General features: G+C 35.1%; 1 protein-coding gene across 4 annotated transcripts in view; it reads right to left on the reverse strand.

Annotated features, from left to right (window-relative positions):
* The window catches only part of GLIS3 (GLIS family zinc finger 3), a 595,685-nt gene that overhangs the window by 468,320 nt on the left and 110,534 nt on the right, over window positions 1-16,831 (reverse strand). The window lies entirely within an intron of this gene.

Genomic DNA, 16,831 nt, shown 5'->3' on the forward strand with positions numbered 1-16,831 from the left:
ATATCAAGGAAATATTTGCAGCCTTCTACCCACTGCTTCTATTTCTGATCTTTGGGGTCCAATAGAATGAGTCTAACCCCTATTCAGCATGTCACCTTTTAAAATACTTGAAAACAGCTATCTTATTTCATCTTCTTTCTTCTCCAATGCCTTTAGTTCATCCACATATTTCGCAGTCACTTGGTCTGACCCTTGCAAGCCTGATTGACCACCTCTACATAATCTTTAGCTTATAAATGCATTTTCTAAAATGTGGCACCTAGAACTTGATGCAGTATTTCAGACTAATCTGAGCAGGACAAAAGTACAATTGGATCACCACCTTTCTTGTTCGGGTTACTCAGTCTAAGAAATCAATAGCATTTTTAGCTGCTCTATCCTGGTACAGATCCCTTGAACTTATAGTTCAGAAAACTCTTTATCATTTCTTGGTAAATTGTTATATAGTCAAGCTTTCTTCAAAGTATGTTTAGAATATTGTTTTTTTGAACCCAAGTGACATTTATTAATGTAATTTAATTTTAATTTTATTGAATTTAAACTGAATTTTCCTGAACTAAGATTAAGATGAATTTTATTGACCACCAAATAAATACTGCAGTATATATGGAGCTTGTTTTTTTTTATCCTGGTTCTTTCATCCAACTAGGGAAGGGGGAGAGCTACATTATGAAAGATCCATAATTCCACACCACTTCTGGCCTTTATGTTTCCATATAATTAGACCTTCCCACTATCACTAATTATGAGATAATCTAGTCTAACTACTCAATTTAACAAATGAACCACTGCAACAAGAGCCCAAAGGAGAGAGGGAGGAAGTGACTTAAATGAGGCTCCACATGTAGTGAGTGTTAAAAAGAGAGTGGATTGAACCCAGGTCTCATAATACCAGGTCTAGTAATCTTGCCAGGAATCAACTACCCAAGGAAGTAAAACACTGAAAAACTTAAACAACAGACACATAACCCCTGAGAAAGGAATGTCACAAAGAATTATGAGGCAAATAAAACAAAGACATAGCAAATATTCAAGGAACTAGGCAATTCCTTGGTTGCACTCAGTAGTACAATAGAAAGTATTCAAGTCCTTATCAGTGAGCTCAGTCCTCTATTACATATACTTAGCAAAACAGCATAATCTCTAAACTTCAGCTCAAAAATGTTCTTTGAAGATGCCAAAGAAAACACACACTTTCTAAAATTTTTTTATATAAAAAGTTTCAGAAATCTCAGATATAAAATGGCCCACAAAAATTTCTTTTTTCCCTCCTTCTGATGTATTCTTAAAAGATATAAATCATACAATGAAGAAATTTAAGTGTCTACTGACAGATAAAAATGGAAAAAGTTCCTGCTTTCAAGGAGCTCACATTCTCTTGGGGAAGACAGCATGTGTTAAAAAAAATGCATACAAAATAAATACAAGATAAACTTTGGAGCAGTGGTTAGGTAGGGGAGAGACACAAGCAGCTGGAGAATAAGAAAGATCTCTTATTACCACTGGCTCTTGAGCAGAGTTATGAAAGAAACTAAGGATTCTAAGGAGGCAGAAATGAGGAGGAAATGAATTTCAAAAATGAAAAGAGTCAGCCTGACTTGTATATAGGTTCATTCCCATACCAAGATGAGGAATCAGAGGAGGCTTATAATAAAATAACTTTTTTAAAAAGCTAAATATTTTACTTCTCCACAATTATGTATTTATAGTGGTGTGGAAGGATCAACAAAATGTTAACTGCTACAGAGCTTTTTCTAATGTCTGGATTTATAGTTCTGTACTGGTCTGTAATAGCCTTATGGCATAAGGATTTGATTTTCCTTCCTAGAATTTTATAACTCAAAGAATTATGCTCATGCAAACATATTGGTATCCAGATCAATTTAATATATTAATAATGATATAATTCATATTCATATCATATATAACAATATGATAATATTCTCAATAATACAAATGTCAATGCATAAGACCTTTTTTTTTTATCCACCTTGGAATCTTGCATATGGGAAGTTTATTTTCTCTCTCTTCTCTAGAATCTAAATTTGCATTTCCCTAAAAGGGCTTGAGGGGAAAACAAGTACTTCTATGAGGTCTTTGATACCTTCCTTGAAAGAATAACTCAAGTCCATTCTCCTAGCACTTGCCTGATAACTGGCTTGCATCCCATAAGTATTAGCAGTCTTTTGTTTGCTTCAACCTTAAAAATCAACCCTTAAAATTCTTTTTTCAATAATTTCAGTAATTTTCAATAATTTCAATAAATTCAAAAGATTATAGTCCATGTAGACTAAAGCAATCAATAGCACTTGACATCATCAGATCTTCCACAATCCTCTTGTTAGCTAACTTTAAGTAAATTAGGTAGCAATTCAGTTTCATACTTTCAAAACTCTCAACTAGGGGTGGCTAGGTAGCATAGTGGATAAAGCACCAGCCTTGGAGTCAGGAGTACCTGGGTTCAAATCCGGTCTCAGACACTTAATAATTACCTAGCTGTGTGGCCTTGGGCAAGCCACTTAACCCCATTTGCCTTGCAAAAACCTAAAAAACAAAACTCTCAACTAATTATAATCACTGTGTTCAAAATCCCCAAATATAGATCTGAAAGAGGAGTAGAAGATAACCCCTTGTTTCTCACCAATCACAAGATGACATTCCTAAAAAAAAAAAAGGAGGAAGCATACCTATTGCAGAGATGGAACTTCTATATAAAAAAAGACAGCTGGGAAGCCTTCTTTGGACTGACACATTGCCAGGATCTGAAAAGTGACCATACCATTTCCTCAACCTAGGTTTCTCTGATTACAACATAACCTTTACACTTTTGGAAATACATTTTCCACCAAATGAAAGAATTAAAATAGATAAGAGAATGTGTTGCATTCTCCTCATTTTTAATTTCTTTAAATTAAAAAAAACCTTCATTTCATTTGGCACAGACCTTATTGCTCTAGGTTTATGATTTGGTCATTGTGAGAAAAATAATACATTGCTGATATCTGGGTCCCAAGATCTCAGGCTGCCAATTACAAAGATATGATTGAAAGAATAGGCAAGGTCTGAGAAGGTGTTGTTTCTGACCTGTGACAAAGGGCACACACTCTCTCTCTCTCTCTCTCTCTCTCTCTCTCTCTCTCTCTCTCTCTCTCTCTCTCTCTCTCGGAATCTAAAGACTAATACAGAGCCACTCAGTTAACCAGACTGCATCAGTATTATAATGCTCTGTTAGAAAGTGGTGTACCCTAGATATTGTACTTCCTTTTATTACATATATACAGCTTTGAAGTTACAATACAAGAACTAGTTAAGAAATCACAGGTGCTGAGTGAAATGAGCAGAAACAGCAACATGAGGGTGATGATCAACCTTAATGGATCAACCTTAATGCTCATTCCATCAGTGCAACAATCAGGCACAGTTTTGGAATATCTACAATGGAGAATACCATCTGTATCCAGAGAAAGAATTGTGGAGTTGGAAAGAAGAAGAAAGACTATTACTTTTAATTTTTTAAAAAAGTTATCTTATTATATAATTTTGCTTTCTCTTATATTTTATTTTTTTTTCTTAAGGATATGATTTCTCTCTCGACACATTCAATTCAGATCAATGTATAGCATGGAAAAAATGTAAAGACTAACAGACTGCCTTCTGGCAGGGGGAGGAAGATTTGGGGAAAATTGTAGAATTCAAAATAAATAAAATCTTTAAAAAAAAAAAAGAAATCACAGGATCAGAAGATCTAGGTCTTTATCCTCCAAGGGACAGGTCCCAATGGGAGAGATTTTGATGTCTTCTTTAGGGATATTAGTAACTAGATCTACCTGGAACTTGGTGATCTCTTGTCCAGAGAGTACCTGAACAAAGGACCAAAGGACAAAAAGCCCAGGATAAAAGAAGGCATTATCATCTTGCCTAATCTACAGTATTAAAAATGATAAAAGATAAAATAATAAACTGTACAGTTTCTTCTTACTGGAGAGACTGGAGTCATAGTTAGGTAACAAAGAACCTCACAGAAACTCAGGAGCAAGACCTTTTCTCAAAGGTGCTATTTTTTTCCGATTTAAAAAAGTAGATTTTACTGATTTATTTTCTTTTTATGTCTTCTAGATTTCCCTACATACATAACTCTCATATCCCTTTCCAGATTCTGTCACAAAGATCCATCCTTTATTCAACAATCCAATCAACACACTGAAAAGAAAAATTTACATCCAATCTGGGTTAAAGAAAGAGCAATATACTTATATATATATATATATGGAAGAGTATATAAGTCTTCTAAATTTATATATAAATAAGAGAGTGAGGGAATAAAATAAGGGAGGGAGTATAGAAGGGTATATAGATTTACTGGAATGGAATAATAAGAGAACAGCCTAGAGATAGATAGACAGATAGATAGATAGATAGATAGATAGATAGATAGATAGATAGATAGATAGACAGATAGATAAATAGTGGAGGGTGGACAGATGGATGAGAGAAAGAGAGACAGAGACAGAGACAGAGACAGAGACAGAGAGACAGAGACAAAGATTTGGAAGAGTCTAAAAGAGAGGAAAACGATAGGATGAGAGGGAGAGGAATAAGGGAGAAATTGGGGGTTATGTTAAGGAATATAAGGGGAAGATAGTGGATAGTGGTAAAGCAGAGGAGTGAGAAGGACTGAGGAAAATAGGAAGGAGAAAGATAAAAAAAATAGTTACAGCTTAGAATGTGAATTGAATGAATTCACCCATAAAAGGGAAACAGCAGATTAAAATTTTGAATTCAGAAAATGTTATAAAAGTGAGAGACATGTACAAGCATAAAATAAAAATCAGGAATACAATTTATGTATGTAAAATTTTATGTAAATAAATTTACATGATTTCATATAATCATGATCTCAAAGTTAAAGCTAACAGTGATTTAATCAAAAGAGAAAAAGAAGCAAACTATATTTTTTCAATATTGTTTTAGATCATTTAAACTATCTAGACAGCATAAAATGACTAAAATTAGACAGTGCAAGATTGGAATATTGTTTTATGTAGGAAAAATATGGAACAACTTGGACTCATGAAGGAAAATGTACCTTCAGAGAAACAGAGGACAAGTGGAAATAAACACACATACTACATATAAGAATCTAAATATGTATGTGTATTTTTGTGCATGATTATAGATATCACTGTATATGTATGTGTATATGTGTGGAGAGAGAGAGAGAGAGAGAGAGAGAGAGAGAGAGAGAGAGAGAGCCATGCTTAATTATAGCTTTTGGAGAAAGGGGCAGGGGTAAAGTAAAAAGTACACAACAAGTAACAAAAGAATACCTACTGAAAAGAAAAAATGGAAGTACTGAACATAATGCATAGTATTTATTATATAGGTTTTCTTGAAATGGAAGTTTATTGCTTTATAAAAGGTTATGCTGCTATATCTGAGGCAAAGTTTTTTTTCTTTTGTTATTTTGTATTTGTTTAAAATAATTACTTTAAAATAATTTTTTTAAAAATAACATTATAGGGGTGGCTAGGTGGCACAGTGGATAGAGCACTGGCCCTGGAGTCAGGAGTACCTGGGTTCAAATCCGACCTCAGACACTTAATAATTACCTAGCTGTGTGGCCTTGGGCAAACCACTTAACCACATTTGCCCTGCAAAAACCTAAAAAAATAAAAAAATAAAAAACAATAATATTATATAGAGTGTGATATACATTTTGTATCTCTATGAGATACTTGCTCTTTATCATTTTCCAACATTCATTTTCTATTCTTTTGTGGTTATTATTGTTTTCACTTACATTTTCATAGTAACTGCTTGTAGTGTTTTCCTGGATCTATTTATTCTTCTTTTCATCAGTTCATGCAAATTTTTCAATGCTTTTCTGCATTCATCATAATCATACTATTATAAAATTACATCATATTACTTGTAGTATACTAATATATGATTACTTTCATGTACCCAAATTTGTTACCTATTTCCTAAACAAAGGGAACCTATTTTGTTTCCAATTATTTGCTATTACAATATGCCCCGCTATGAATATTTTGGTGTATATAAAGTTTTTATCTTTGGTGATGACTTGATTGCCATATATACCTAGAAAAATCTGTGAGTTAAAGATTATTTTAGCCACTCATGAATTCAAAGTACCTTTCAAAATGGTATAACGATTCAAAGCTCCATTAGCAATGCATTTGTGTGCCTTTCTTTACACAACGGCTTCTATTTCCACCTACTGTCATCTTTGCCAATTTACTGATGTAAGGTAAAACCTTGGAGTAGTTTTTATTTTCATTTCTCTTGTTATTAGTGATTTGGAACAATCTTACATATGGTTGTTAAGAGTTTGCAATTGTTCTTTTGAGGACTGTTTGTTCATATCCTTTAACTATTTGTCTTTGGGGAATGACTTTTGGTCTTGTACATTTCTGTTAGTTGTCCATATATCTTGGATACCAAACCCTTATTGAAGAAATTTGATACAAAGTTTTTTTTCCCTGTTGGAGATCTTTTCAATAGATGTTTAAGAGATAGGAATCTGGTTTATTTTTTCAAACAAATATAAAGCAAAAGAAGTAATATGGGTGTAGTCTAAAAGGCATTAAACTATTTCCAACCAAAACCCATGCAAGTCCTTTGCTCTTTGTGGGCCTCACTTTCTTCATTTTTAAATTAAGGAGGGAAGAGGAGACCACAATGAATAACTACTAAGCTCCCTTCCAAGTCTGATTTTTTTTTGATCCTTTGAACTTTACTGCTCCCTCTAGTTCTTAAATACTATGGAACAATTAAAGTTTTGTCAGTTTGAAATTGCCCCCAATTTTTCTAGAGAAGCAACTGAAGAAGAAGCTATATTCAAAATAAAAGGTACTTTCTCAGGTGAAACTGAAATCAGGATCCAAGGAGAAAAATGGCAGCAATAGAGGTCAGGGTAAGGAGGGGGCATGAAAAGACTTCACTACCATTGTTCCTGGTGAGTTTCAGGATTTTTTTAATTGAGTTGGCAGAGAAAAGGTAAGGGATACTGAAAAGTTATGTGACAGACAGCTGTGATTTTTTTCCAGAATATTTCCAAAGGAAGTATCAGCAATTCTTTAAATTCATCAACATGCATCTTGGCATGGGTCACCAGTGAATAAACTAAATCCTTGTGAAACATTTCCTTCATTTTGCTTAGCAGAAGTCTGAAGGTAAAAGAATACTGATCACCTCAGAGATAAGTTAGCAATTATATGCTTTTTCAAAAGCACTGAATTTAGGCTGCTCTTCTTTTCATTGTAGCATTTCTCATTAATAAAGGGATTTTTCTCTAAGTAATTTTTTTACAGAGAAACATTTTTGACTACCACTCATAGACCTCAGAACCAGGAAGCAGAGTGGTTAGCCACTTACAAAATATAATTTGAGGAATGCTTGGAAAGAATTCCTTTCCTTTCCCATATCTCTTTCATATTGGTCATAGAATAGTTTCTAAATCTCCCATAACACTTTTTAACTCGTCATGACCCCATTTTAGGGTTTTCTTGGCAAAGATACCGGTGTTGTTTGTCATTTCCTTCTTGAGTTGATTTTACCAATTAGGAAACTGAGGCAAACAAGGTGAAGTGATTTGCCCAGAGTGACAGAACTGGTATCTGAAACTAGATTTAAACTCCAGAAGATGTCTTCCTGATTCCATAGACCACCAAGTTGTCCCATTACTCTTTTAAGCAACTGAACAAAAAAAAAAACTATTGAAACACAAATTAAGTCATTATCAATTATTAATGTCTTAGTTTAAATTTCCCTATGAGTTACACAAAATAGACTAGGGTTCTAAGAGAATGGAAATAGGATACATAGAGTATCATTAGGGTACCAGAAAGATGATAAGAAATAAAGATAGTTGATAGACAACAGCTTAGCCTCCTTGCACAAAGAAGGGTTTCAAATAAGTGAAAGATTTTATATTTTAATCACACATCCACACACACACACACACACAAACACAAACATACATACTTCAAGACCCACCTTAAATGTCACTTCATTGTAAAACCTTTTATATTTCCTTCAGCTGAAAGCGATCTCAAACTTCAAGAGATTTTAAAAAACTTTGTATTCTACTTACACACCTGGACTAAAAAATGCACTTTATGTTATATCTGTCTAAATATATCTAATTGCCTCTACAAAATTATAAATTTCTCAGAATAAGAGCCTACTCCTGGTTTTTCTTGTAGAACACTGTCTTGTATATAGAAGGTATTGAATATGTTGAATGAATGCATGAAATATTGAAGATAAGACTAAATGATCACCAAAAGGTAAACTATTTTCTTTTATTTCTAGTCCCACCCATACTCCAATAACTTGAGTTTTCTCTGACACATGAATGTAAATGGAATCCAAAGCAATGTATGAGCCAGATTTTCCCCTAACATTGACACATCCCTGCCTTTAGAAGTGGATCAAAGATAATGCTCTCAGGGATGCAAATCCAAAGACGTACCAAAGCCCCTCTCTTCCAGTGTAGACATAACCACTCCCAGGCAGTTATCTGGAAATACAAAGGAAGAAATTTACACCACATTTAAAGCTTTCCAATTCCACTAACATTTCCCCTAAAAGGGGGAAGAGAAAGCACATGGAAATACACTCACAAATGGCATGTCCACTGGGAGATATAATCTGAAAAATTCACTTGACTCCTCTGTACCATCCTCAAAAACTCCACAACCTACAGGGTACCATGACTCTCCTGAAATACACTCTGCTCCAGCCTATTTCTCTTACACAGTGGTCCAGAACAGAAGTGCTCAAACATTGCTAAGACAATATCATCTTTTCCAGATCTGCTCTCAATCATCAGAGAACAATGGAGATGCAGTCTAACTCTGATCTGCTTTAAACTACTAGACTTCACTTATCCCACTTTTTAGGTAGCTAGGTGACAAAGTAGATAGAGATCTGGACCTGAAATTAGGAAGATCTGACTCAAATTCAGTCTTGAATACTTCCTAGCTTTAAGACCCATTCCAAGCCACTTAACCTGTTTGTCTCAGTTTCTTCAGCTATAAAATGAGAATATCAGCATCTATCTCCTAATTATGTTGTGAGGATCAAATGAGATATTATCTGCAGAGCTCTTAGGGTAGTAACTGGCAGGTACTTAACAATGACACTCTAGACAGAAATCTGAAATGTTTGGGAGCTAATATGTAAGGATTCATGGTTATTGACACTTATGGGTTTAACACAAAATACAGAATAATAGAGAGGAAGTTAGAAATCTTCTAGTCTAATTCCCTTTTTCCATAAATGAGAACACAAAAATCCTGAGAAATAAAAGTGATTTGCCAAAGATAACATGAGCAGACTTAGGCAATATTTAGGAGGGGTAGAATTTGATTCCAAGTCTTTAGATCCTAAGTTTAGAATTATTTTCACTGCTCTTTTCACATATTTCCAAGTTATATTTACTTGGGATATACCTGAAGACAAAGCCCCCCCTCCCATTAATTAATATAAGATATCATTAAAACACAAAGAGAGGGGCAGCTAGGTGGCTCCATGGATAGAGCACTGGCCCTGGAGTCAGGAGTACCTGAGTTCAAATCTGACCTCAGACACTTAATAATTACCTAGCTGCATGGCCTTAGGCAAGTCACTTAACCCCTTTGCCTTGCAAAAGCCTAAGAAAAACACAAAGAGAAACTATAAACATGGGGGGGGGGGGCTGGGAGTATGGAGGGAACAGGCACATTAACAAAATTAGACCATAGTATTCAAAATTAAATTAAAAGAAAAAATATATGTTTTTTAAATTTTGGATTATGATTTTTATATTTGCTACTCAATTAAAAATGCATTTTAGGAAGGGAGAATAACCCAGGATTTTTTTTTCTTTTAAGTACAGAACTTGCCAGGTTTCTTTCTTTATTTTATATCCTGGCAAACAGTCATTTTGTAGTCACAATAAGTCACACTTCAGCCTGAATTATGGATGGTGTAATAATTCACACCTTGAGCATTGTTTCCAGTGAGTATTTTATTGCTTCGTTAAAGATGTTTATATTTGGGTAGTTTGCAAGTGTTCAGTCTGAAATGCAAAGCTCAAAATGTGTGAACCATACCAGAAAAGCTTTAGTAGCAACCTGGAGACACTCAGGCTATTAATAATCAAAGAAGAAAAAAGAAGTTGAGTTCTGTCTTCATCTAAAAGTTTAGCCCAGAATCATGCTCTATTTACTTTTAAATTAATATTTTCTTTAAACTATCAACTCAATTCTCCACTGAGGTCCAGTTGAGGGTATCAGTTCTTCTTGTGATGTGGTGCTATCATGTGTTTTCAAAGGCTACTTGAGCATAAGCTCTGACCTTCCAGTGGGGAAATGCATTGAGAATTCTCCCAGTGGCAGAATGCCAATTACCTTGGGTGTCAACCAGCTAAATTGATGCAGAATCACATAAAGTTAGAGTTGAAAAGGATCTCAGAAGACATTTAGTCCAACCCTTACACACACACACACACACACACACACACACACACACACACACACACACACACAGACCTCCTATAATATACTTGGACAGGAATCATTAAGTCTTTGCCTGAAGACCTCCAAGGAGGGGGAACAAATAACCTCTCAAAGCATTTCTTTCTGCTTTTAGACAGTCCTCATTGTCAGGAAACTTTTCTTTTGTTTTGTTTGTTCCCATACTTGGATTCCAGTCTGCTTCTTTGTCATTTGCATGTATTGATCTTGATTCTGCCCTTTGGGCCAAACAGATCAAGTCTAGCTCTCCTTCCCAGGACAGTCCATCAAAACACTTTAAGACTGCTCTCATGGGTCTGCCAAATCTTCTCTTCCCTGGCTTAACATGCCTGGTTCACCCAACTAGTTCTTTAAATTCTGAGAGGCTCTTTAACAGAAAGTCAATTCTTCTGATGACAGCAGTTCATGAAAAACATGTCTTAAAATATAATTTGTGACTAGTGTGAGTAAAGAGAGGGTCAAAGAAATGAGAGATCTCCTGGGGTTATCTAGAAGGATCTGGTCACTAGTTTATAAAACATATATAAGCCAAACTCCTAAGTATAAAGTTTGTCCCACCTATAAAAACCTCAGATTTGTTCATCTGTTTAGCATAAATGGACAGATCCTTCATCAACAACAGGCTCCCACATTTAGGATTGAAGGATAAGAAAAATGTGTCAAGTTTTCTCAAAAAGAAAAAGTTTGACAGATCCCTAGCCAGGGATGTAGCTCATCTATCAAGGACTGACAATGATGTACTTGCCTAGAGCCTCACAAATCTAACTTTACAAAAAAATACTTTGCACAGACAAGGATATAGGAGACGGTAAACTGCTTATGAATTTTCTCCAAACTAGAAACCAAAAACATTGGCCACAATGAAGAAAAATAACAGGAAAGATACTCAAAAGTTCACAGATGATCAGTCTATGGCACTAGTATATAAGTTCTACCATCCTGAGGAGGTTTCAGATACTTTCAAGTAACATCTCAGTATGATACTGAGCCAATAGCAGGTAGGCCACAAGAATATGGATTATTTGGCTGTAGTGACCCATGAAGTAACTTTAAAAAATAGGTCTCTATCCCTTGAAACCTTCTTCTGATTCATCAATGATGGGCATAGACTGGTGAACACTAAAAACAGTTTTTAGAGCATCTACAAACATGAACTGTTTGTACTCTAAATGTAAAGTTTGATGACTAACAAATTAACAAACTATTAGAAGCAAAGAACCACATCAATATTAATATCCTTGCTACAAACAAAACCAGAATGCAAAAATCAGGTTGCATTTTAGTTAGTTCAATTATTAAAGCATTCAATAAAGCTAGAAGGACAGTAGGTTATAGCCACCTAAGAAGGTGATCATAAAGACAATAATAATTACCAACCAAAATATTTACTTTCTTAATTTTATAAAATCTGAGGGTACTCTACACACATATTTAGGGTCTTTTGACAAAATATAAGATGGGAACAAGAAGGCTTTTGCAAATAATTTCAAAAAGCATAAATCTTAATAGTCACTTAATTGCCAGAAAAGTACAAAGAATATAAGATGTTGCTGTTTACTTGTTGATTAAAAAATAAAATAAAAACTATTAGAACTGATCATATAAAATTTACACTTGAAGGTATTCCCTCCAACAAGGAATCTGTCATATTGAAGTTACAATGATACAAGATGGCTCCATAAATACAACTGCAGAGAGCTCATTGAGCATCAAGAGAAACATAACTTAGGGACATGCATTTATATCTATGGGTCATCTACACAAATATGATTGTTTAGATCTATAAGAGCTTAATTAATTAATTAATTAAGGTTAATGAAAGAGAGGATAAAGCAAAGAAAAAAAGGGGATCTTCCACAAAACCCTAGGCAATAGTCATTGTGAGGGAGAAAGCTATGGATGATAAGCAAAAGAGATAGAGAAGGAGTAGTTAAGAGAGGGATGAGGAGGACCAGGAGAGAGAGTATTATCCCATTATTCAGAGTAGAGAAATTATAATAATAATAATATAACTAATATTTAGAAAAAAATTTTGATAATGGTCATCTCATTTGTTGTGTCAAAATTATCTCTACTTTGCAAATGAGGAAACTGAGCCTGAGGGATTAGGTGACATATCCAGAATCAAAAGTTAAGAAAATATCTGCTTAAGGATTCAAATCTAGGTCTTCATGATTGCATACTAAGTGCTCTTCTATCTGGTGTTCTAAGGAGAGGGTGATTAACAGTATCAAAAGTAGATAAAGAAGGATGAAGCTGAAAAAGACTCTTGGATCTGGTAAATCATCAATGACAGATCCACAATAGAGGTATCACTCCAACTTTATGCTTGTATACCATCTACCTACCAGAGCCCCTGCCATAAAGTCACTGCATAAAATACCATTTACTGGGTTGAACTGAATTCAAGGAACCTAGACTATTTTAAGGTAATCTTTGCAGTTTGAGGCTGATTAAAATGAGGATGATTCCCAAAGAAAATTCCTACCTTCATAAATAATGTTTTGTTCTTCATTTTCAAAGTCCACAACATCAACAAGGTGATGCCATGATAAGTACATGAACTAGACTTGAGTAAGGGGATGCTGTGCTAAGTCACCAAGCTTTACTTTCTCCTCCAGAGTCATCTGGGTCCAGTGGCCAGATATGAATCAGAACAACTGGAGGTGGCCCTGAATGCGAGACAATCAAAATTAAGTGACCTGCCCAAGGTCACACAGCTAGTAAGTGGTAGGTGTCTGAGACTGGATTTGAACTCCCAACCTCCTGACTCCAAGGCCAGTGCTCTATCCATTGTGCCACCAAATTGTCCCTCCTTTCATAAAATATCACTTGGTGCCACCAATATATACAGAACACTGAAATGTATAGAGACTAATTAGGGCTGATCCATTAATGGTATTGCCCATTTACTTCAGTCTTAGTTACAGTTTAACTGGCAGCTAGGTGGCACAATGAGTAGAATGCTAACACTGGAGTGAAGAACACGTGAGTTCAAAAGTGAGCTCAGATACTTACTAGCTATTGAATAAACTACTTGCAACAATTTCCTCATCTGAAAAATGACGATTATAAAAGCACCTATCTCCCAAGGTTATTGTGAAGAGATAATAACTGTAAAGTGCTTAGCATAGTGTCTAGCATAAAATAAATATATTAGTTATTATTATAGCAGCACAGTTCCCGGTACACAATAGATTCTAAATAAATATTGGTTTTTTGGGGGAGGCTAGGTGGAGTAGTGGATAAAGCACCGGCCCTGGAGTCAGGAGTACCTGGGTTCAAATCCGGTCTCAGACATTTAATAATTACCTAGCTGTGTGGCCTTGGGCAAGCCACTTAACCCTGTTTGCCTTGCAAAAACCTAAAAATAAATAAATAAATAAACAGATAAATAAATATTGGGTATTTTAATTATTAGCATTATTAAATTGGAACATCCCTAAAAGAGATAATCCCTAAGAAATATATATTTTACAGTATATATTTAAAGGTCATCTGAACAAATGAAGCTCCTGGATTGATCTACATAGTGAAGCTGAATTGTTCAAATATCTTTTTAGTGAGGTGTCAGGGATAGCAGGATGGAGTACAATGACAGACCAAATTTATTTGGTATATTTAGATTTCAGGAAAAAAAAAACTGAATCCATGATAATGATAAATGACAACCTTTTAATCCAATTTCCCTTTCTTTGGCTGTTAATATACATTGAAATCAAGCACATGTTTTCCTGGCAAAAAAACAAATAGTATGATTCCCTGGTTGGATGGAGTCTAGAGTTCATTTCCCCCATATTTAAGGAAGCAGGATTCTATTTATAAGGATATAGAAGAGAAGATTCCTCAATCATTGCCTATATAACCCATTTCAATGTTTCCAATCCTTCCTTGTATTAAAATCCATCTCTCATGATACATTTTAAGCTTTCATTCACTCATTTGTTGTTTTTTGTTTGGAAGGGGGGATTGTGGGACAATGGGGTTAAGTGATTTGCCCAGGGTCATACAGCTAGTAAGTATCAAGCTTCTGAGGTCTGAGTTGAACTTGGGTCTTCCTGATTTCAGGGCTGGTGCTCTATCTACTGCACCAAATACATGCCCTTTGCATTCCCTCTGAAATCTGAGTAGGCATGCTCTAAAGCAGAGAATTTAGACACATCTTTACAAATAGGAAGAGGATAATCTTTTCTATTCTTTCCCCATAATGTTTGTCTTTCATTCTCCAAGAAGACATGATACCAGGGAGATGATCCCATGAGGAGTAAGTGAATTGGGTTTGAGAGAAGGGTTGCTGTGCAGAGCCATCTGGATCCAGTAGTCAGATATGAATCATAATGACTAGAGATGACTCTGGATGCAAGGCAGTCAGGGTTAAGTGACTTGCCCAAAGTCACCCAGATAGTAAATGGCAAATGTCTGAGGCTGAATTCCATCCTCCTGACTCCAAGGCCAGTACTCTATCCACTACATTACCTCACTGACCCATAAAACAACTGAGAGGATACAAACCAATCCCTCCAAGACTAATTAATATTAGTAAGCCTATAATACAGAAAGAAGAATGGTTAGGAACTAATTTCATTTGCAAAATTCCAATTGTTGCAAAAGCAAATCCTCCCAGCTAAATTTTAGACAAGTCCTTTTCACAGATTGCAAAGAGATGTCTTTAATATTAAATTGAAATTTTATTACTCCTTCTACCCACTGGCTGGAAACTTTTATAACTAGGTTCAGTGACCATCAATATGGTCTGCTTTCATTGTATTGTCACCACAAATCAAAGTGTTACACCATTTCCATACATTATGATGGAAAGAGAATTGCATTTGAAATTAGAAGATCTAGGTTCAAGTCCTAATTTTGGTACTTAGTTCATTGATTTGGGGAGGTCACTGTGCTTCTCTGAATCTCACTTTCCTCTTCTGTAAAATGGAGTTGATTAGATGATGTCAAAGCTTCCTTCTAAGATTTAAATCCATTGACCTATTATGATCCTCACATATTTTATGATTGTGATTAAAATTTTCCCTAAGCTGACTGAGGTAGAGTATGTCTGCTTTAATAAAAGTAGAAATGATATATATGCATTGAACAAAGTTGTTGACAGTGACAGCCTGCTTGAAACAGTATGTTTAGTGTGTGTGACTTGATAACAGTTTTGTAAACCAACAGTGAAGTTGCTTCTATTCCACTAACGTCACATTAACCTACTTGCCTGCCAACAGCAGTCCTGACTGAGCCTGGAGTACTCAGTTTAGCTAAATCCCAGGAGTGAAAGGCTTTTATTTGTCAAAGCAGATCTCTGCCACACATAAGTAACCTGAGAAACTGGATGATTTTTAATATATTTCTCTGTTTTTTTTAAAGGCAATCCATTTCCCTAGTTAAACGACTAAAGCCAGCAGATAAACTAGAGCTTGGGGTGAGGACAGTTTTTGGTTAGAATGAAGGAAGGAGAGATGGGAACAAAAAAGAAAAAAGAAAAACCCTGTAATTCCAAATGGCAAGGGTCCAGTTTTAAAATACTCACATCTTACTTAGAGTTTTAGCTGACGTCAATGGATGGGGTATGAGAGAAGAGCATAGCAATGAATGATTTCCAAAGAGTGGTCTTAAAAATATAGTCATTCTAAATTGCTCAATATGGTGTAGCATGTGTTTTAAAACAAAAACTATGTTCTGCTCTTCCCACAGGGGCATGAAGCATGAAATGTCCATTTTTATCCAGTACAAATTAACTCCCTGAGGAACCTTACCTATTTGACCTTGATAAAACACCAACAGAAACTTCAATAGCAGAGAAACTAAGGTTTCCACATTGCTGAAGGTTCCAGAATTGAAAAAATATAGGTATCATAAGATCATAGATCTGAAGCAGAACATTATCCAGGCCAAGGCTGTTTTACAAACACAGAACCACAGACAGGTTGTGACTTGTCCAAGGTCACATAGTAGCAAATAACAGAATAACTTTTAAACCCAAGTTACCTAACTTTAATTGACAAAAGAAAAAATCAAAAAGCTGATAAACCTCCATTGCAAATCATGGGATTTAGAGAAAAAATGAAACCTTAGAATTCATCTAGTCCAACCCATTTGTTTTTCAACACAACAGAGGCCTAAGGAAGTGAATCATTTTTTCTCCAGGTCACATAAAAAAGTAACTAAAAGGACAAAATTTAAAAAAGCATTCAAATCTAGGTCCTCTGTTCTCAGAAACAGTATTCATTATACTTCTGCATAATTCCAGAAGTGAGCCCTACAACTGGTGCCTTTATTAAATT

The sequence above is a fragment of the Macrotis lagotis genome, chromosome 8 (assembly GCF_037893015.1).
Source record: "Macrotis lagotis isolate mMagLag1 chromosome 8, bilby.v1.9.chrom.fasta, whole genome shotgun sequence".
NCBI classification, from domain to species: domain Eukaryota; kingdom Metazoa; phylum Chordata; class Mammalia; order Peramelemorphia; family Peramelidae; genus Macrotis; species Macrotis lagotis.